Source organism: Lepisosteus oculatus, unplaced genomic scaffold (assembly GCF_040954835.1).
Source record: "Lepisosteus oculatus isolate fLepOcu1 unplaced genomic scaffold, fLepOcu1.hap2 HAP2_SCAFFOLD_347, whole genome shotgun sequence".
Lineage (NCBI taxonomy): Eukaryota > Metazoa > Chordata > Actinopteri > Semionotiformes > Lepisosteidae > Lepisosteus > Lepisosteus oculatus.
Genome location: NW_027167879.1, coordinates 24,225 through 44,826, shown reverse-complemented (window position 1 = coordinate 44,826; position 20,602 = coordinate 24,225). Strand labels below are relative to the sequence as shown.

At 45.8% G+C, this 20,602-nt stretch overlaps 6 non-coding genes across 6 annotated transcripts; 2 read left to right on the top strand and 4 right to left on the bottom strand.

The window, feature by feature from the left end:
• Window positions 1–3,945: 3,945 nt before the first annotated feature.
• On the bottom strand, window positions 3,946–4,018 carry trnar-ucg (transfer RNA arginine (anticodon UCG)). Its single transcript has one exon. It is a non-coding gene; the product is annotated as a tRNA-Arg (tRNA).
• Window positions 4,019–9,089: 5,071 nt separating this feature from the next.
• trnar-ccu (transfer RNA arginine (anticodon CCU)) lies at window positions 9,090–9,162 on the bottom strand. Its single transcript has one exon. It is a non-coding gene; the product is annotated as a tRNA-Arg (tRNA).
• A 2,766-nt stretch (window positions 9,163–11,928) lies between these two features.
• Window positions 11,929–12,010, top strand: trnas-aga (transfer RNA serine (anticodon AGA)). The gene has a single exon. It is a non-coding gene; the product is annotated as a tRNA-Ser (tRNA).
• A 5,393-nt stretch (window positions 12,011–17,403) lies between these two features.
• Window positions 17,404–17,545, bottom strand: LOC138227351 (U4 spliceosomal RNA). Its single transcript, XR_011184937.1, has one exon. It is a non-coding gene; the product is annotated as a U4 spliceosomal RNA (small nuclear RNA).
• Window positions 17,546–18,816: 1,271 nt separating this feature from the next.
• Window positions 18,817–18,935, top strand: LOC138227360 (5S ribosomal RNA). The gene has a single exon (XR_011184945.1). It is a non-coding gene; the product is annotated as a 5S ribosomal RNA (ribosomal RNA).
• A 636-nt stretch (window positions 18,936–19,571) lies between these two features.
• LOC138227349 (U1 spliceosomal RNA) lies at window positions 19,572–19,735 on the bottom strand. Its single transcript, XR_011184935.1, has one exon. It is a non-coding gene; the product is annotated as a U1 spliceosomal RNA (small nuclear RNA).
• Between the last annotated feature and the right edge of the window lie 867 nt (window positions 19,736–20,602).

The window sequence follows — 20,602 nt, the reverse complement described above, 5'->3', positions numbered from 1 at the left end:
TAACTGCCTACGGCTAGACTTAATTAAATGCAAGTATTCATTTCCTGTCTTTAACACGACTTGTTTTTCTTAAAATGGATGCAACTTGCAAAACATGAAATACAAACCTTGCTAATCAGCGCTAGCAGCTGGCAAAAAAAAAAGAAGTCAGCAATGTTTTTTTTCTTTAACCTTAACCCTGCTAATGGAGAAGAGTTAAACGACCGAGTCTATGCAGCTTAAACGGTGCGCACGTCGGGTTCTTAGCTGAAAGGGTGGTAAATCACGCTCACCCCAGTCCTTAATCTTTTAAAGAGGATACAAAATTGAACCTAGTCGCCACATCACATACATCCTGTTCAATGATAAAAAGGTAACATCTATCCTCGCTCCAGAGTAAATCTCACGTTGAGGGCATATTTTTTTTCACTTTACTGTGAATCGGGCTCGGCTGTACAGAGGATAGAGCAGAGCAATGAGGTCACGGGGACAGGGGAGTCACACGCTGGCTGTTTGAACACGCGGAAGATCACTGAGGGATCCACAGTATATGGACCCTCCGTGCGCAATCAGTCCACACTCCGGACTCTGAATCCTGCCATCCGAGTTAAGATCTCGGCAGAACCTGAAGCGCAGTTCCTTCTTAAAACGTAATCTGGTGAGCATTTCTAGAATCGTACTTGTATAGATGCAGCCTTTAATGTGTTGCTAGGTTAAAATTGATGACTTCTTGTATTTCAGTAGGCAACTGCCCTCTTGATTTTGGATTTAATTTCTTTATTACAGGGGCGCTTTTATGAAGCCAAGGGACCAGGGAGCTGCCCCAGTACTGGGATGGCCAGTTCGAAATCATAGAAACTATTGTCAATTCCAGTCCCATGTCAGTGCGAGCAGGGATTTTGACATCTTGTTTTGCTATGTTCTGCACCAACAGGCAGGTGGCTCGGCCATTCCGTTCCAGTCTGGGGGTACAACAGACTGCTAGGTTCAGTCTGATAAACTGAGCTGATGGTTGGAAGAAAACCATCTCAGCGTCCATTCTCTGTCCCTTCTTTAGGACAAGGCGTACCGGAAACCCTGCTGTTGACGCAGGAACGATCAGGTCCGATTTGTTTACTACCTGGCAGGCCTGAGGAATCGTCTGACCTGACCGAATGTTCTCGGGGTCACCGCTTAGAGAGTGGGCATCTGGGTCCACCCGTTTCCACAGCACACTGTTTACTGTGTCCAGCTGGGCGCCCAGTCGAACCAATAGGTCTGCACCAATGCAGACCGAATGGGTCAGCTGAGGTGCTACCTGGAAGTAGTGAGCAAACTTCCTTTTTCCGATGGAGATGGAAGCTACACAGCTTCCTTTGCTCCAAATGGACCTATGAGGTGGGGGTGCCCACCACAGAACCTGTGACTGCGTCACCAGGGTCACCTGACAGCTTCGCGACAGGTCCTCGAACAGACCTTCACTGATTATGGACTTCTCAGAGCTGAGGCTAAGAATTACATCATCAACCTGCACTTCTGCCACCTGGACCCCCTCCCACCACCATGGGGTGGTAGTCCTGGACCCCCTGAGGTACCAGGGTGCACAGAAAGGACTCCCATTCATTACCGGACAGGGAGATCCACTCTTCTTCAGGGATGAAAAGGGGGTGTGCTTTACCTGGCGGGTCAAGCAGCTGCTCGGAGCACTGCTCCTGTAGTTGGGAGACCGTGGGAGTGCTGGCCTGGGCAGGACTTCCCTGTAGTTTTGGAAAGCAAGAAGAGACATTTATTCTCGTCCAGAGGAACCAGGAGGAACCTCCAACTCAGCTATAGTGTTCAGTGGGCACTGTGTGATCACAGCACAACCACTGAATCCCCCTTTTTGCTGTGCAACAGGCTTAGGGTTTTTGACCTGAGCCCACAATTTTCCACTCTGGCAGTCTGTCAAGCAGGTCTTGGCCAATGAGTAGTGGCTCTGTTTTTAACCTAGAGATGTAAACAGGATGCACCACGTTCATTGGCCCGAACCTAAGTGCCACCCACACTCGGTGTGTGATCCTGGCATGATCCTGGGTATAGCTGGAAATATCTATTTTACAAGGTTCTACCTTAAGTCTGATGCCTTTTCCTTTCGCTACTCGTTTGAGCTCGCTGAGTAGATCGCCTGACATCAAACTAATTTCAGCCCCAGTGTCAATCAGTGCTTCTCTATCTAAGACGTTTTCAAGAGAAACCTTGATATAAATACGCCTTGCTTTGCCTTTCTGGCTGAGATTCCCTAAGAATTGTTGGAAGCCTGCCTTTTCTTTGACTTCAGGGGCGGGGTCAGCGCCCAACTCAGAGTCACAGCCTTCTTCCAGGCAGGAACCCTCCCACCCAATCAGATAGACTGAGGGAGGGGCTTGGGACGGATCCCCGCCTCCTCCAGTGAGAAGGGGCGTGGTCCCCCTAAGCTCATTCACACTTCTGGCATTCGGTGCGGAAGGTTTACCCTGTCCTGATCTCTCAGGCAGGGCTTGTTCAAGCCTGGCCAGGCGGGCTGCAGTCGACTCCCTTCGTCCAGTCTTATGATAGACTCTGCCTGAGCCCTTGCCTTCCCCGTAGCGCTCACGGCGGCTCTGACGCTTAGTGCGGTCCTGCCTGCCTATTTTGCGCCGGGGCTTAGCGAGCTCAGGAACCTCAGCTGCCTCGAGCTGAGGCGAGTCGTCAACCCTGCTGGCTTTAGTGGCGAACACGGCCGTTTTAGCAGGTTTTCGCTCTGAGGAAGCAGAGACTTCAGCTCCCCAGGCTTTTTGAGCCAACCTTCTAATGTCAGCCATTTTCATCGCTTTTGCATCAGTGTGCATCACAATCATTTTCCTGACTGAGGGATGCAGATTAGCAATGAATAAACCTTTGAAATTCACGTTCTCTTCGCAACCCTCTTCATTCCGCCCTGCAAAATAAGTGCGCCTAAGCCTCTGATAATAGTCGCGAGGGGCTTCAGCTTTTTCGTGCTTAATATGGTGCACAGCAGCCACGGCAGCTATGGGATCGATAAAAGCCGAAAATTCTCCGATCATTGCCTGACACAGCTCCTCAAAGCTATTACAGACCTCCGGTCCTTGTCTAGACCGTGAGGGAAATTGCAGTGCAACAGCAGCTTAACACACACAATACAGCCACAGTGTAACAATTATATAATAATAGTACAATACTGTATATATACTGTATATATATATGAAACAGAAATAGAAACAGAAACAGGAATCGCTTACTACCTGGAGAATCTCTGTAGGAATATCTAGCATTTATCAATGGAAATAAAAGCTGTTTTAATACAGTGCATGTTCAAACTCAAACCCTCAGCTGCTGTTCTTGTTTGTTTTGGGACAAATTGCAACTGAGCATCGCATGAGCCGTTACGTACCCTTATCTGTTAGGGAATTTCAAGGGAGGAGTTAGGTCAGAATGGGTAGGCTGCAAAACAACAAGTAAAGATTTATTCCAAGATGAAACATTGTGGCGGTTTTCTTATCTTTTCAGCATGGACTAAACTTTTACGTGTTCCTTATATGCTATATATGTATATATTAGCACCAATGTCGTTCTTAAAAACTAACATGAAATTGTCAGGGACATTCAGCTATATACAAAGACGAGACAGACAAAGTAATAATTTTATATTAACGTGGCCTACATATTGACGCAATGATCGAACTAAGTGACGTGTTCTGATTCAGATCCCCTGCAGTTCATGCCAATTAGAACAATAGCAATGCTGAGTCCTCCCCACCCTACTGAGCACAAATTCAGCTGCTCTCCAGTTCTGTTCTGCATGTTTTATCATTGCAATTGAGCTCGGAGCTGGAGATGATCTCCATACAGTTCTGTGTTAACTAGCCCGCACTTGCGTGCTAATTTACGGGTTGTGGCAGATGCTTTTCTATAGTTCATATACATGACGGCAACCTGTTACCGAGGAACCTGAGAGGTTTAAAAGCCTCACGAACCAGGCAGGACTCGAACCTACAATCTTCTGATCCGAAGTCAGACGCGTAATCCATTACGCCACTGGCCCATAGAACATGCGCTTGCACTCCACCACAGAGAGCTCTACACTGCTACCAGTAGTACACTTCCCCATCTAAATTTTCACAGCAAGAAACTTGTGTTTCCTACTATTTTTATCAGGTTTAAAATATCATCTCCTTAAAACAGAAAAAGTGTTGGTGTGTCGTGCTGAAATTCTGATTGATTTTGAATTCAAAGAAAAAAGGTTTTCTTCCAAAACACCGTGAAATTGTCATATCTTGCAGACAATAGGTGTATTCCATGTTGAAAAGAGAAGAAAGAAAACCATGGAGCCTTTTACAGGTGTGAGGCTTCTTCAGGTGTGAGAAGACCTCACGGCCGAAACGCTGTGTTTCCGTTCTTCTCTTTTCAGCATGCAATAAACCTATTACTTGTTCCTTTGCAGCCGAGGCATGCTGACGTAGCTACCCAGCTGAACATCTTGCAGACTCTACAGTACTTCTCTCCTGTAGAAGTAAAGCAGGGCTTGCTGGGTGAGCTTTTGCTCCGGTAAATTAGGTCACGTGTCATGTTAAATCACTTCTTCTAAACACAACATTTGCTGGTGCTAGCTTTCCCCATGAAAAGAGACATTTCCCTTACAGTACATGACATATCGTTTTTATTCTATCAATAAGTATAGAAATAAAACAAAAGAAAAAATGTTGTCGCCAAAGAATGCACAGCTCTGTCGCCTTGGGGAGGTGTCAAGGGCATTGAGCTCCTTGGACATGAGAAGTGCCAGATAAATGCCATTTCTCATCATTTCTCTTGGCGTCAGTTCTGCTATTAAATGGGACGGAGGCAACGGGCTCAGAGAGCAGGTTAAGTGCACACCGAACGCAGATGTGTCCAAGTGTCTGTAAAAGCGCGGTGCTCTGCTGGCGCTGTTCCCTAGTGGCTTAAAGTGCCTGCCTAGTAAGCAGGCGATCCTGGGTCTGAATACCAGCGGTGCCTCTCTCCATGTCTTGTTGTGCCGCATGTCTCATTTCAGACAAACATGTACAGCTTGGTTCAGTTTAATGCAAGAATTCATTTCCTTTCTGGAATAACTTGTTTTTGAAGAAATCCATACAGCTTGTGAAAGATGAAATCCATTTCTTGGTTGTCAGTGGAAAAGGATTGCCGGCTGCAAGAAGCGCAAGTGATTGTTTTCTTTGACCATAAACCTGCAAATGTAGGGCGCACAAAAGACTGTCAGACTCTGTGGTGCTGAAAAGTTGGTGGTTCAAGCCCCTCCAGTATGCGTGTCTCAGTTTTTCCAATGTAAACATCATCACCATTGCTAAAGAAGATGGCGCAGAAGGCTCCACAGCCGAAACATTGTGCTTCTTTTCTTCTCTTTTCAGCATGGAGTAAACCTTTGCTTTATCCTTTGCAGCCTAAGCATGCTGACGCAGCTACCTTTCTCTTAACACGGCTCAATCATTATTCACCAAAACGATCAGCAGAATAAGTCGCCTTTGTGGTGATGTCACTCCTCTGCTTCACAAATGTCCTTAGTGACGGGCCATTTCTTTCTGCCATTTTTCCGGAGCGGTTATTGATTGCTCCATCATTTCCCTCTTACTTTCCATCACTAGATTGAAAAAAAAAACCAGAAACAGGCTGACAGGACGACAATCAAATTGCAAAAACTCATCAAAGCACTCGATAGAGTATTTGAATCCACAAGTAGCTACGAGCAACTTTGTCCTGGCTTGCATGAAAGTCGGAAAATGTCAAAAAGAAAAAGATGGTGGCTTTTTCATATCTGTTCTTTTATTTTTAGTTCGTTGGCTCTTCTGTCCATTGTCCTCCTGCCTGGCTCTTGACCTGTGACTGTCTGAACGCACACATTAGACTTTCAGGCGGGGGATTTGTCCTGAGCCTCTGTGAAAGACCCACCCACCCCCATAAATAACTGCTCTAGAAACACATGAATGCAAAACTAAACCACAGCTTAAAGAGGAGCTTGTCATGACCGCCAGGCAGTTAAGACCAACTCTTAAGCAATCTAAACAGCACCAGCAGCGGGTGATTATTAACAAACGCCGCCGCACGAGTTAACCCACCTGCACACACTCCACCGTGCGGTACGCAGTGCTATTTTTACCATCTTTACCTGCTTCCCACTGGTATTGAGTCTACTCCTTGAGAGCTCTACCTGGCGTTTCTGCCTTTTCGACTTTGGACCTCACCTCTCACCTCGGACTGTTTGCCACCAGTGTTCTCCCTGGATTACGACTTACCTTACGCCTCTTGACCACGAAACAAAGCAAAGCAGAGCAAAACAAAATGAACAAACGAAAACCCTCACGTCCCGCACTTGCATATAACGCCGTTACGTGCCCAAGCGGTGTTGTACGTCATCCTAGCACTGCACCCCGGGGCGTACGGTATATGGGAACGAGCACACGCCACGAATCGTCTTGAATCACTCCCTACAGCTGTAAGGCACCTTGAAGCATGCACCCCCAACATTCTTCTTTGCGCATCTGTGAAAGGTAAACTCTTGAGCAAACTCTGAACCAGCTCTAAGGAAACTAATCCGATTAGACGTTACTTTGACTAATCTTTTAAGGGACCCTTGTTAATTGGAGAAATCAATGATTTCGAATGAATTCTGTATGCATTAAAAGACAGCTATACACAGAAAACATGCAGGACACTTCTCATGATGTTTCCCGAGCCGAAACACAGTGCGTTTTTCCAAGCCATCTGACAAAGCCCGCCCACTGAAAACTGCAGCAAATCGTGTAAAGACGTTCAACTTTGTAACTACTGCACGCACAGGAAGCAGAATAAATTCCTCTTTTCAAACTGTCAAAGGTTTGCTTTGCGAACACTGCAGGACATCGCACAATCTCTTTTGAACGGGGACAAACGATTTCTTATGGGGCACAGTAAGTACAGACGTTTAAAAAGCTCCACTCATGCCGACGATGCAGCATGAAGAAGCGCAGCCTAACGTTTGCATTCCTAGCAAATTCCTTTTATTTTTTGATAAATAAAGACAGTCTTGTTTAACAAACAACACACACAACATTTTACATTGTCAATTCAATTCAAATCAATGTATTTCTATATAGCACCTTTCACAACAAGGTTGTCCCAAGGCACTTAACAATGCAAGTTGTTAAGAGCCTTGTGTCTAATATGCCGCCTAGGTTACGTGCTGTCTCTTTGAGGCAAATGTTTAAATCCTCTGAGTTAAGTGCTGAAGTTATAGTAGTCTTATCAGTATTCTTGCCTCCGATCAACAGATCCTCATTTTTCTCAGAGTTGAGTAACGAAAAGTTTTCACACATCCAAGTATTTCCTTCCTTAATGCATTTAACTAAACTGATAATAGAAGAGTTGTCGTTTGGTGTAAACAAAATGTTTATTTGAGTGTCATCAGCATATGAATGAAAGTTCATATTATTTTTTCATATTATCCTACCTAGCAGCAGCATGTAGAGAGAGAGAGCAATATTGGTCCCAGCACTGATCTTCTGGTACCCCAAATTGAACTGGTGACATTGATGAAGCAGTACAATTATTAGATATTTGAACATAATGAAAACGATGAGTTAAATGTGAAGTAAACCACTGAAGGACGGTTCCAGATAAGCCAACCTCAAACTCAAGCCTGTGTAACAAAACAGAGAGGTCAACCGTGTCAAAGGCAGCTCTAAGATCTAGAAGCACAAGCACTGTTGCATTCCCCGCATCAGTAGCTAAGAGAATATCATTTACGACTCTTGTTAATGCAGTTTCAGAAACCAGACTGAAATTTCTCAAGTATATTATTTGAATCCAGATACGATTGACGTTGGGCAACAACTATTCTCCCAAGACTTTTAGATTGAAATGGGACCTTTGAGACAGGCCTGTAGTTGTTAAGAACTTGTGGATCCAAATTTGACTTCTTAAGGAGCGGTCTAACAACCGCTACCTTAAATTGATCAGGTACAACGCCTGACGCAAGCGATGCATTCATCATACTAATTATAGGTCCTGCCAGTCCTTCGAGGGAATCTTTGACTAGCTGAGTGGGGATGGGATCTAGCGAACAGGTGGTTGACTTTGTCTTACGTCTGTGTTCATGAGTCCACCATAAGAAAAAATCTGAACAGGAGTGGTGATCATGCGAGGTCACCATGGAGGAAACCACTGCTCTCCCCCCAAAAAAAAAACACCACTGCCCCTCTCAAGTTTGCTAAAGACCACATGGATGTTCCACAGCAACTCCTGGAACAATGTTCTGTGGACAGACGTGACAAAAGTTGAACTTGTTGGTAAATGTGCACAGCGTTATGTTTGGAGATAACAAAACACTGCATACCAACTCCAAAACCTCATCCCACGTGGGAAGCATGGCGGAGGCTGTACGGCTTGCAATCATCGAGGGACCGATGAATTCCAAGATGTATCAGGAAATTCTACAGCAGAATGTCAGGGTGTCTGCCTGTGATCTAAAACTCGAAAGACGCTGGGTCATGCAGCATGACAAAAACAAAGGAGTACATCAACAACAGAGTGGCTGAAACAGAAGAAATTCCGTATTTTGGGATGGCCAAGTAAGAGTCCTGACCCCAATCCCATTGAAGTGCTGTGGCGTGATCTGAAGCAGGCCGTTCAGCGCAAGACATCCCAAAAATATACATGAACTGAAATAGTTTTGCATAGAGGAATAGGCCAAAATACCTCCTAACCGCTGCTCAGGTCTGACCAACCGCTACAGAAAGTGGGGGTTGAGGTTTTTGTCATAAAGGAGGTTCCACTAGCTCCTTAATATAAGGGTTCACATACTTTTTCCATCAATGACCTTGATTGTTTAAACCATTTGGTCAATAAAGAAACAGCAATGTCAAATGTTGGGCGTGTGTTGTTTGTTAAATCAGACTCTCTTTATTAATTATTATGACTTAGATTAAGATAAGATCACATGTTAGGAGCCATTCATGCAGAAATCCACATCATTCCGAAGGGCTGTTTACAAAAGTTTTTCTCCCAACTGTATGTGAGAGAAAAGCAGAGACGCTCACTGAGTAAGGTGGGATTGCAGCTTTGCAAATCACAAGGACATTTGTACGCTCAAAATGGGACAGGAGCACCCCAGATGGGACTCAAACCCACAATCCCTGGCTTAGGAGGCCAGTGCCTTATCCATTAGGCCACTGGGGCACACTGGGTTGGGTCGATCACGCTGATGAGAGCCAGTTTTTTTTTCCTTTGCTTTTTCAAAGGGATCCCCAAAATTAGGAAAGTTAGGCAGCAGAAGGTTTACTGTGACCTGAGAAGGACCGGCATCCAATCACGGTGGTACACACACACACGCTCTCACTCATCTGAGCTACACGGCTACCAAGATGATCTCAGGTGCGCCGAGCTGGTACGGAACATATTGAACTGATCGACGGCGAATTGTCTCTCAGACAGGCTTTTCACCTCTGAGCTCCCTGACTGACAGTAATCAGCTAGGTAGTGAAACAGTCAGCTGCTTCTAAGCCTTAAACAGCTGCATCTCGGCGCTTCCACAGAGAGATGATTTGAAAGCCAAACATCGCCCATTGGGAACACCTTACTATCACTAGTTTAAGAGACTCTTAAGGTCTTGCAGAGGTGCCTGTCTAATAGCATGCGCTTTGCAAGCTATAGGTGTTTAGGCTGAGGCAGAATGCCTGTTAACAAAATGTTTTTCTAAAGGGGCCTCGCACTCTTTTCCAAGCAATGGTCACCATCCCCACCGAGTGTCACAATGTAGTCATGTCCTAGGACATCACCTGTTAGTCTCCATTTGTCTGCCACCAACACTTTAGGTTACGGGGTCACAACCGCACCCCGGAGACCAGAGGAGCCGTTGGCGTTCTGGCGGCGCAGATTGGGCTGAAGGTGGGGCGCTTGAATCTCGCTGTTGGAGGCCGTCTGAAACTGACCCAAGCCTTTCCCTTGAATTAAATGTAAATAAGAAATGAACCCCAGATGCACATAGAATCAATCACGTGTTTCCTTTGAGCCGTTTCAGAGACTGCTCCAGAGTTTACCTTGCACAGATGCGCAAAGATTAACGATGGGGGTGCACGCTTCCAGGCGTCTTACAACTGTAGGGACTGATTAGAGACAATTCGTAGCTTGTGCTCATTTCCCTCTATTCCCCGTGTTGCAGTGGTAGGATGACGTAAATTCCTGCTTCGACACGTAACGGCATTATAATCAAGTGCAGGAGCTGAGGGCTTTAGTTTTGTTTCGTTTTCCATGGCGTTCGTAAGCGCGCAAATCAAAGGCAATTCCTGCGTCTAACACGAATGTAAATGCTTTTGAAAGTGCAGTGTGGTGCAGCTTGTAAAATCCTTGTCCACATTTTTGGTTTGTTGATGTTTTTTCTGTCTGCCAAAGTTGCATTTTGACATCCGGACTGGGGGACTTTATCATTTGAACGTGAAGCCAGCCTTAAACCCTCTGAGGCGTGTCTGTCTGCCGGCACGAATCTTGTGAAAGGTATTTTTTTTAACGGAGAGCAACTTTAAAAAGGTTTCCGCAGCCACCTCGCAGTCCGTGTTTGATTATAGGAGGAATGCGGCGGCGGCGGGCTCGCATTTGTCGTGCTCGAGTGGTTAAGGCGATGGGCTCGAAATGCGTTGGGGCTTCCCCGCGCAGGTTCGAAACCTGCCGACTCCGGCGTCTGCCGCACGTCGACTTGTGCCTGCGCGGCAGAGGCGAAGTGCCGCTTCTCCTTTCCTGGTACTATAAAAATGCTACATCGCTTGGTCCTGCTTCCATGGAAAGCAGTTCTTCAGGTAATTCTGCTCTCTTACCAAAGCTGTTAGGTTCCTTTCCGTGGTGAGATGGGTTTTCATGCAACGCTGGGAGAAGAGAAAAGTGTTTGAAGATTTAAGAGTGTCTTAGGTGGAGCCAAAATCAAGTTTCACAAATGCAAGTGGGAAGATTTCCAATGTTTAATATGGTCAAAATAAGCGGAAGTTACCAGCTGGTCCGGCACAGTCTGCCATGCTTTTGTCATATACTGTAAAGTGGTGTCGAACTGGGTGTCGAACTGGAGCCTCACCATTTGCATATGTGAGGCTCCAGTTATACATCGAGTGTCACATTAAATGACAAAAATGAAGAGAGTTAAAGCAGCTGGAGAGGTTTTCTTGCAAAATTTGAGTTTTGGAAAATGTTTCCTTCACGCTGCACTGAACAACATAGGCAGCCAAGAGTCTCCAAAACAAAACAGAATGGACAGATAGGAGAAAATTCCCACTTGTCCTGAAGTTCCCAAAATCCAGCACTGAGCGTAAACAAAGTGTCTAAGTAGCGTGGGAATGCTAACCCTAACCCTAGCTGGAGTTTGAGCAATCCGGCACTGAGCGTAAGAAGATGAGTCAAAGTAACGTCTAATCGGATTAGTTTCCTTAGAGCTGGTTCAGAGTTTGCTCAAGAGTTTACCTTTCACAGATGCGCAAAGAAGAATGTTGGGGGTGCACGCTTCAAGGCGCCTTACAGCTGTAGGGAGTGATTCGAGACGATTCGTGGCGTGTGCTCGTTCCCATATACCGTACGACCCGGGGTGCAGTGCTAGGATGACGTACAATACTGCTTGGCCACGTAACGGCGTTATATGCAAGTGCAGGACGATTCCTGCGTCTACCACTAACGTAAGAGCTATTTCAAGAGCGGCGTGGTGCGGCTTTTGAAATGCTTGTGGGCATTTCTCTGTTGTTGAGTCTTTTTTTGTGTGTAACAAAGTGGCATTTTCATGTCCGGACGGGGAGACTTTATCATTCCGACATGAAGCCACCCTTAAGTCCTCTGAGGCGTGTCTGTCTGCAAGGCTTGTATTTTGGAAATGTTTTTTTGAAACGGAGAACGACTTTGAAATAGGCTTCCGCCGGCGCCTCGCGATCCAAGTAAGATTGTAGCAAGAACGCAGCGGCAGTGGGGCTTGCTGTAGTCGTGGCCGAGTGGTTAAGGCGATGGACTAGAAATCCATTGGGGTCTCCCCGCGCAGGTTCCAATCCTGCCGACTACGTTGTCCGCCTCCAGTCGGTGTGTTTCGGCGTAAGCAAAGAAGCGCGCCTCTTTGCTGTTCCTGGTGGTTTTAAAACGCCCAATCGCTTGTACCCGCTGCCTTGGAAGTTCTTCAGTGTCCGCGAATGGCATTTTGCAGCTGGAAGCAGATGTCGACGCGTTTTGCACAGAGCACCAAAAAAGCGTCTTTTTTGAAGGTCCAGGCACTGAGCATTGGTGGTTCAGTGGTAGAATTCTCACCTGCTACGCGGGAGGCTCGGGTTCGATTCCCGGCCAATGCAGTGGCTTTTGCAGCGAGCGGCTCCATCACTTGCATCCCCTTGCAACTCGCAACTGAAAACCCACTGAAGCTAAGCAGGTGTGAGCCAGGTCAGTACCCGGATGAGGGTGAGCTACAGGGAAAAACAACGCTTCCAGCTGGAAGCGGTGTTAATGGTGCCGGCGGGGGGGCGCTCACCCTGAGGTCTGTGCGGGTCCCAATGCCCCAGTATAGTGACGGAGATGCTGTGTTGTAAAAGGGCGCTGTCTTTTGGATGAGATGTAAAACCGACGTCACAGCGCTCTGTGGTCATTCAAAATGACAACCAAAACCTTTGACAAAAGCTCTTGGTAATTGATGGTCTTCAATAATGCTTCTCCTTTAGGTACATTTTAAATCAGCTGAAAAATGCTGTGAAATGGGGGGGCACTTCAGGCCAGTGTAGGATTTGGGTTACAAGAACCATGAAACTGCACGAGAAAGCCCGTACACTGAATTACACGGCTTTCTATTCAAAGGAGGGCAAAAGAAATTCCCTGAGTTTGATTTTTTGCAGCACAGAGAGGAGCACTGTCGTGAGGAATGTTAGCTCAGTTGGTTAGAGCGTGGTGCTAATAACGCCAAGGTCGTGGGTTTGAGCCCCGTACGGGCCAGGTCTAGGTCCATGTCCCTCTTTGTGAAACAGGCAAATGACTGTCTCAGGGGCCCATTCCTCATTCTCAAGACACATGTATGCAGTATGTACACCGTGCATTGAGCAATAGGGACTGAATACACCACAGGTAAGGTTAGAAGTCATTCTGAGGTGCCACATGTGAGGGATACAGCTAGGCATCCGAAATGTTGGGTTTGAGACCCTTCAGGAGTACTGCATCCTTTGAGACAGACCCGTGCATGTTAAACAAATGATCATTTCTTTCGGCATTAGGGACTAAATATACTAAACATATGATGCTAAAATGTTATTTTCACATATATTAATGTAATAAATGATTGCTTATGCTTTATAAACAAATCTAATTAAAATAAAAGCTTAAGTTTTGTATTTATCTTGTACCATAGAACATAATTTTCTTTGTATTTCAAGCCCACAAAGTGTCCAAATGACGCACTACATGATATAAGGAAGATTATCACATGCATATCGGTATTATCTTTCTTATGAAAATGCATTCCTTTCATTACATTTTACTTTTTAAAATGAACTCAAATTGTGTATAATGTAATAATGTAAGTAGAATAGATTCTAATAATATAATGATCCAGTGTGTTGCACTACTTCACTGCTTCACCGCTCTATGCCGTCTGGAAATAAATCCTCAGACTGCTCACTGCCCTGGGCTTGTACCAATAAATTACAGGAGCACATCTATATATCACTGCGTTGAAGCAGGAGACACACAATCACTGCAAACACATCCTAAATACAGTGTTCCAGCACCTTTGACCTCATCCAGAGCGTATCATTTCTTGAAAGGGATTGCTGTCCGAATGCACATCTGAATCCCAAACAGAATCTCTAGTAAAATACGATCATTTGTGAAACAGGCAAATGACTGTCTCAGGGGCCCATTCCTCATTGTCAGACACATGTATGCAATGCTTTCACCATGCATTGAGCAATAGGGATTAAAAACACCGCAGGTAAGGTTAGATGTCATGTTCTATGATCATTTCTTTCGGCATTAGGGACTAAATATACTAAACGTATGATGCTAAAATGTTATTTTCACATATATTAATGTAATAAATGATTGCTTATGCTTTATAAACAAATCTAATTAAAATAAAAGCTTAAGTTTTGTATTTATCTTGTACCATAGAACATGATTTGCTTTGTATTTCAAGCCCACAAAGTGTCCAAATGTTCTATGATCATTTCTTTCAGCATTAGGGACTAAATATACCAAACGTATGATGCTAAAATCCTGAAAAAAGGATGTGCTCCATCTCGTCAGTAGATTGGATTCCAAAACTGATTTGGGTCAATATACATTACCTTTGAAATTAAAGTACAGTCTACTGTAGGGAACCATCAACTTAGAAAGCATTGGCCTTCCCTGGGGGTCAGGTAGGTGCAAAAGATAAACCTTTATCCTATCTTTATCTTAAGATAAGTGGCCAAGCAGTATTTTTCCAAGTTTCACCAAGCTCATCATGTTGCCATAGTAGACAAAGTTCTATAAAATGTTAAATAACTTTTAAAAAAAGCATCTTGGTCTTACAGTACTGTACAAGGTGAATTAAACTGTCCCTGGTAATAAAAAGTAATTAGAAGCATCTCAGAAACTTTATCTCTAGAAACATTAGCTGTTTTATATCGTGTAATTTAGTGTGATGTTGTCAGAATTCAAGGACATTATCACACACAGAAATTGGTTCAGTTAAATCTAAAAAACACAGCTAAACATGGGTTGAAATGTAACAGAAGTCTTACCTCTTGTCAAAAGATTTAATTCAAGAAGCGATGTAATAAATGATTGCTTATGCTTTATAAAGAAATTTTAAATGCCTTTAAAAAATAAATACCTCCTGAGAATAATTTGCCACTCCCAGATCCTTGGTAAGGTACTGTTTGAATCCAATCAGGAGAGGAGCATCCAGGGAGTGCTTTCTATAGAGTCCAGCTTGGGCCACTCTCTTCCGGCCTGCTGATACTTTTTAACTACTCAGGGCCTGTAAGGATATAAAACACCGGTTTAAACATTTTATACCTATGAGACAAATTAGAATTTTAGTAAAAAATAGATACATCTGAAAAATAAAAAGTCTTACTGCTGATAGAGTTCTTCAGAGCTCACATCTTCCCCTTCCTTATCCGCTTCTGTTTCAGTTTCTAGAGCAGCCTCTGGCATCTCTTCCTCCTGGACAGCGGCGTCTTGCTCAGGGCCGCTGGAATGCAGGTAGATTCTTTTCAACATGCTTTTACATAATATGTTGTAACAATGATTTCAAAAAGAAACTACAGAAGCCTTACAGATTAAAAATATCTCACCTTGCCAATGTGTCTTCAGGCTTCCCATGTACAAAAAGGCCCAAGGACTCTAGCAGTCTTACAACCACTATCCTGTTTGCCTCACCAGACACGATCTCTATTCTGTGGTAATCCACGATGACCCCGTTCTTCAGGTGATTCATCATGTCCTCCCTCGCCTGTTGAGAGGCCATCCTTATCTCTTCTGCCGTGGCGTGCTTCATACACTCCCTCTTCAAGTGAGCAGGAAGCTGTTCAAGAGTATTCAGGCACATCTTGCACACCAGGGGAATCCTCGCGGGTTTCCTTTGAAAATAAATAATACCATCTGTGTATAGAAACAAGCTAAGACTGATTTTTTAAATTATCCTTAATTTTCTCTCTCATAGTTTGAGCATAATGATTTTATCGCATTTATATAAGAATTGCTCATTGCTCCAAAATAAATAATGGTTTCATAAAAAAGTGAACACTTACTTGGTCTCAGTCACAGATTTTCCAATAGAAGCCATTGTGGAGTTCAGCAACTGCAGGTCCTAAAAGTGGGGAAGGAATTTTAAAAGAGAAATTGAATTACAATACAGAAGGAATGGCTGAGGGATCACTGAAATATATATATATACAAATTCCAAAGACTGAGTCCATATAGAAACAACTACCTTTCATTTTCAGTATAAGAAAAAAAAAACATTATCTTCCAAAGTATCATAAAATTGTCCCTTCTTCCAGACTCTACTTCTCTCTTGTAGTAGTATAGCAGACCTTTCCAGGTGAGCAGATCACAGAGTCCGAAATGAGCTTCCTCCATCAAGCAAAGTACCTGAACATGACTCTGTCTTCATAAAAGCGCCCCTGTAATAAAGAAATTAAATCCGAAATCAAGAGGGCAGTTGGCTACTGAAATACAAGAAGTCATCAATTTTAACCTAGCAACACATTAAAGGCTGCATCTATACAAGTACGATTCTAGAAATGCTCACCAGATTACGTTTTAAGAAGGAACTGCGCCTCAGGTTCCGCCGAGATCTTAACTCGGATGGCAGGATTCAGAGTCCGGAGTGCGGACTGATGGCGCACGGAGGGTCCATATACTGTGGATCCCTCAGTGATCTTCCGCGTATTCAAACCGCCAGCGTGTGACTCCCCTGTCCCCGTGACCTCATTGCTCTGCTCTCTCCTCTGTGCAGCCGAGCCCGACTCACGGTAAAATGGAAAAAAATATGCTCTCGACGTGAGATTTACTCTGGAGCGAGCCAGTGTTGCGCATAGCTGCCTTCAAAGCAGTTGACCCAGGTTCGATTCCCGGCCAACGCAGTTGCGAATGTTTTCAAATGCTGTCATGAGCCTTGGATTGTGAATAGCAAAGCGAAGCCTTTTGAAAGAGCTAAAGCACTGCAAAACGGAATTGAAGGAGAATCTTACAGGGGATTCTGAGCAGTGTCTGCATACATGCAGTCAGATAAAGGTGCTGAAAGCTTGAGCTACTCTCAATGTCATGCTGCCCTTCCCCGGAGTAAATCTGTTACATTGAAAGAATGCTTCTGGCAGGTTCAAAAAGGGACCCTTGTTAATTGGAGAAATCAATGATTTCGAATGAATTCTGTATGCGTTAAAAGACAGCTATACACAGAAAACATGCAGGACACTGCTCATGATGTTTCCCGAGCCGAAACACAGTGCGTTTTTCCAAGCCATTTGACAAAGCCCACCCACTGAAAACTGCAGCAGATCGTGTAAAGACGTTCAACTTTGTAACTACTGCACGCACAGGAAGCAGAATAAATTCCTCTTTTCAAACTGTCAAAGGTTTGCTTTGCGAACGCTGCAGGACATCGCACAATCTCTTTTGAATGGGGACAAACGATTTCTTATGGGGCGCAGTAAGTACAGACGTTTAAAATGCTCCACTCATGCCGACGATGCAGCATGAAGAAGCGCAACCTAACGTTTGACAGACAAAAGCCAGGCGCCGCTACGAGCAATATGAAATCATACTGACAGCACACGGCGTTTCGCGCTTACACAAAAGTAATCTCGACAGACGCTGTTCTCTGCATAACGCTGAAAGAGCTGAAGAGCGTTTCTGTTGACACGTAACAAGCTCGTTTCTTTCTACCATGATATCACCATGACCAAATCTGTCTTTAAACACCTTGCTCAGTCTCTGACGAGACTGTCAAAAATTGCTTTCGCCGATTGTATTGCAAACCGGCGGAAGCGGGGTATTGGGAAAAGTTTTCAACTAGCAATAATCGCGCCTCGGCTAAACCTCACAGGCTACGATACTGCCACTGCGCAAAGCTGACGGTTGCCAGGCAACCGCGGGGATCCTATGGAAATCGCTATCGATCGTCTCATGGCATGTCGTTGCTATAACGCTTCATATTTGTCGTCTTCTTCTTCTTCTAGCTTGAGGTTTTGAAGAATTTCATGACAGACAAGGGCTCCGTTGGGAACAAAGGGCGTTGTGAGAAAACCGTTGCTTATTTTCAGCAGCAGAAATACAACCCTTTAAATACAAGATGACAGAACAATGACGAAGGGCATGCCGGGAGGAACTCATGCACTACAGAGGAAAGGGGGCAGGCACGTACAGTTCACATTCAAGCCACAAGTACTCTTCTTAACGTCTTGAAAGCATTGCAGCATGTTTGTGTCCCACTTCCCGTGGCTGCGGGACGACTGACACGAACGGACAAACACAATCTGTGGCGTTTAGCGTGACATAGTCTTGCAGGCATTGTGCTGTCTCACTGCAATATTATACCGCTGGAGGAAACAGTCCATCTGGCCATGAAACTCATTTGAACGTCTAGCTACAGCAACTAACAATATCATGATTTATTCAGGATGTGTGGAATCAGCACGTCCCGGAGACAGCTTCCGAAATCGTGAGCATTCTCTGGTGGTAGGGGCGTTCAAGATGGCGCTCAGGTGGGAGGTAAAGTTTAGTGGTTGGGGAGTTTTTTTGAGTTTTTCATGACCTGAATGTTAATTTTTGCTTTTTTTGACTACAGAAAAATAAGGACTTAACACTAGTTGTTTAAATTTCAGTTATAATTGAAAGAAAAAAAAAACGATTTTTTTTTAGGTTTAAAAAGTCCGATATGAGTAACACTGGGAAAGGAAAAGAGAGTGCTGGGTCTTCGAAGGAGAACTCTAAGATACCTCAATCGTATATGTATAGCACTACAAAAAAATCGATGGCAACTAAAGGGAAAAGTGAAGCAGCTGCAGGGGCAGCAAGAGGGCGGAGGCGCCGCGCGCCCGGCCGACGTGGTGGACCGGTGCGCTTTACGTGCTGAAATAAACACGCGACAGCCCCGAAATGTTTCCAGAGTGCTGTGCACTGAAGACTTGCCTGGTGCTCCTCCGTGCAGATTGTTTGTCCTCCTCCAGTGCGGGACGAGCCAACACAAGGGAGCGCATTCGCCAACATCCAGGCACGCAATGCGATTTGGAAAGCAGCTCCTTTCCAAAGAGTTGCACACGAACGATCCTTCAGTCCCGCTCGGGGGGCACGGAACCCCCGCCACACACAGCTTCAAGTAGCGAGTCAGGCGCCGGGGCTTTCGCTTACGGCCACACCACCCTGAACACGCCCGATCTCGTCTGATCTCGGAAGCTAAGCAGCGTCGGGCCTGGTTAGTACTTGGATGGGAGACTGCCTGGGAATACCAGGTGCTGTAAGCTTTTGCTCTCCCGGCCAGCAGGGGTCGCCGTTGGTGCCGTAGGCTTTGGGAGGAAAACCTGCAGGATGGAAAGGTGATCTATAGCCTCATCTCTAGAGATGTTTTGTTGCTGTGGCATGTGTGTGACCCATATTCAAAAAAAAAAACCCGTCTGTAAAACGAATATCGAAGCTGCCTCTAAATCTGCAAATGAAGATGAGTCGATAAACCACTCGTTTTTCGTATAACTAGACATATATTCATTTGTTACCGATTTCATTCATTGAGCACGGATACAATAGAGGTACAGCCATTCACTGTTTGACATGTCTGCACTGGTACAGAACCGAGCAATCAGAAAACGGGTGAAACTGTCTTTAGACTCAGCATACAGTACCGAGGCCCCCCATGACCAAATAAAGGCTAACCTCGATAATCAGCCTAAAGAACGCAGACTACAGCAAAACGACTGACTTTGAAAAGGGAATGAACGTCCGGAAGGAGTAGTGGAACTAGCTTGAGATGCTTCTCCGGACCCCTAACTAAAAGCCAGCGAGAACCAGCAGCGGCGTCCACTCCTGTCAAACCGGGATCCTTCCGCAGCCACGCAGCTCGTGGTGTCCTAACCCTCCCGTATCTGATTTTGGACCAAGCACATCAGGGGAGAGCGCGAACGCAGTCCCCCACTACCAGAAATTATGCAGTCGAGATTCCCACATTTGGGGAATTCGCAGGGGTCAGCACAGCCGGAGTGCAATGGCCGAGCCTCGCCCTGGGTGAACCTCCTTCTTGATCAAGGTATCTCCCCTGCCAGGTAATTATGAGTTAATCAGGCCCCTGCAAGCGGCCTGCACCCACAGCACAAATCGCGCAGCCTAGGCCACCTCCTCGCCCCGCACGCCACCGCCTCCTGCTGGGCCCACTCTTTCACACACTCACACGCCACACTAACACTCAAAAGTGTGGGCAAAACGAGAAAACGAGCGCACCGTTTCCTACACATCTGCAGTCGCCGTTGCGCATTCGCAGCATGTCCCGGGATGCAATTCGGCCTCATTTGCATAACTCCAGACCGGCAGATCGCCACGCAAGCTCGCGACGTGCGCCTGCCACACACCGAACAAACCTTTTCAGCAATTTCCAAAAAACGGGCCTGCTCGCCTGCCCACAAGCCTCCGTCTCTTACCTGCTCCACAGAGCCTGCTGCCTTCTGTGCTTTTCTCTCGGCACCGCTGCAGCGCACACACTTCCTGCAGCGGGAGGGGGGGAGAAAGTTCCCGCGCTCCGCCGCAGGGAAGGCTCGCTCCGTGCGCACACGTCCTTTCGATGCCAGTCCAACAAGTGCTCCGCATTAGCTGCGTCGGGGCTCCGGCGTGTCGCACCTCACCTCACCTCGCACTGCCCCCTCCTTGAATGTCTGCCGCTGGGCATGCCCCGCTCTCCTCCGCCTTATCTTATCGCGTGTGAGCACCGACAATGGCCACAATGCCGGGGAATGGCACCTGTAAAGTGTTAATTGGGGCACAGGAACAGCCCGTCTCGTCTCGGGGGGGCCGGCTTCAGAGACAATACAGCAAACACAGCGGGGCGGGGGAAGAAGACGACACCACACATGCGGGTACATTCAGCTCCGGCGGGAACGAGACATTTGTCGGTCTTTTCAAGTGCCGAGAGCCGAGCAATCCTTCA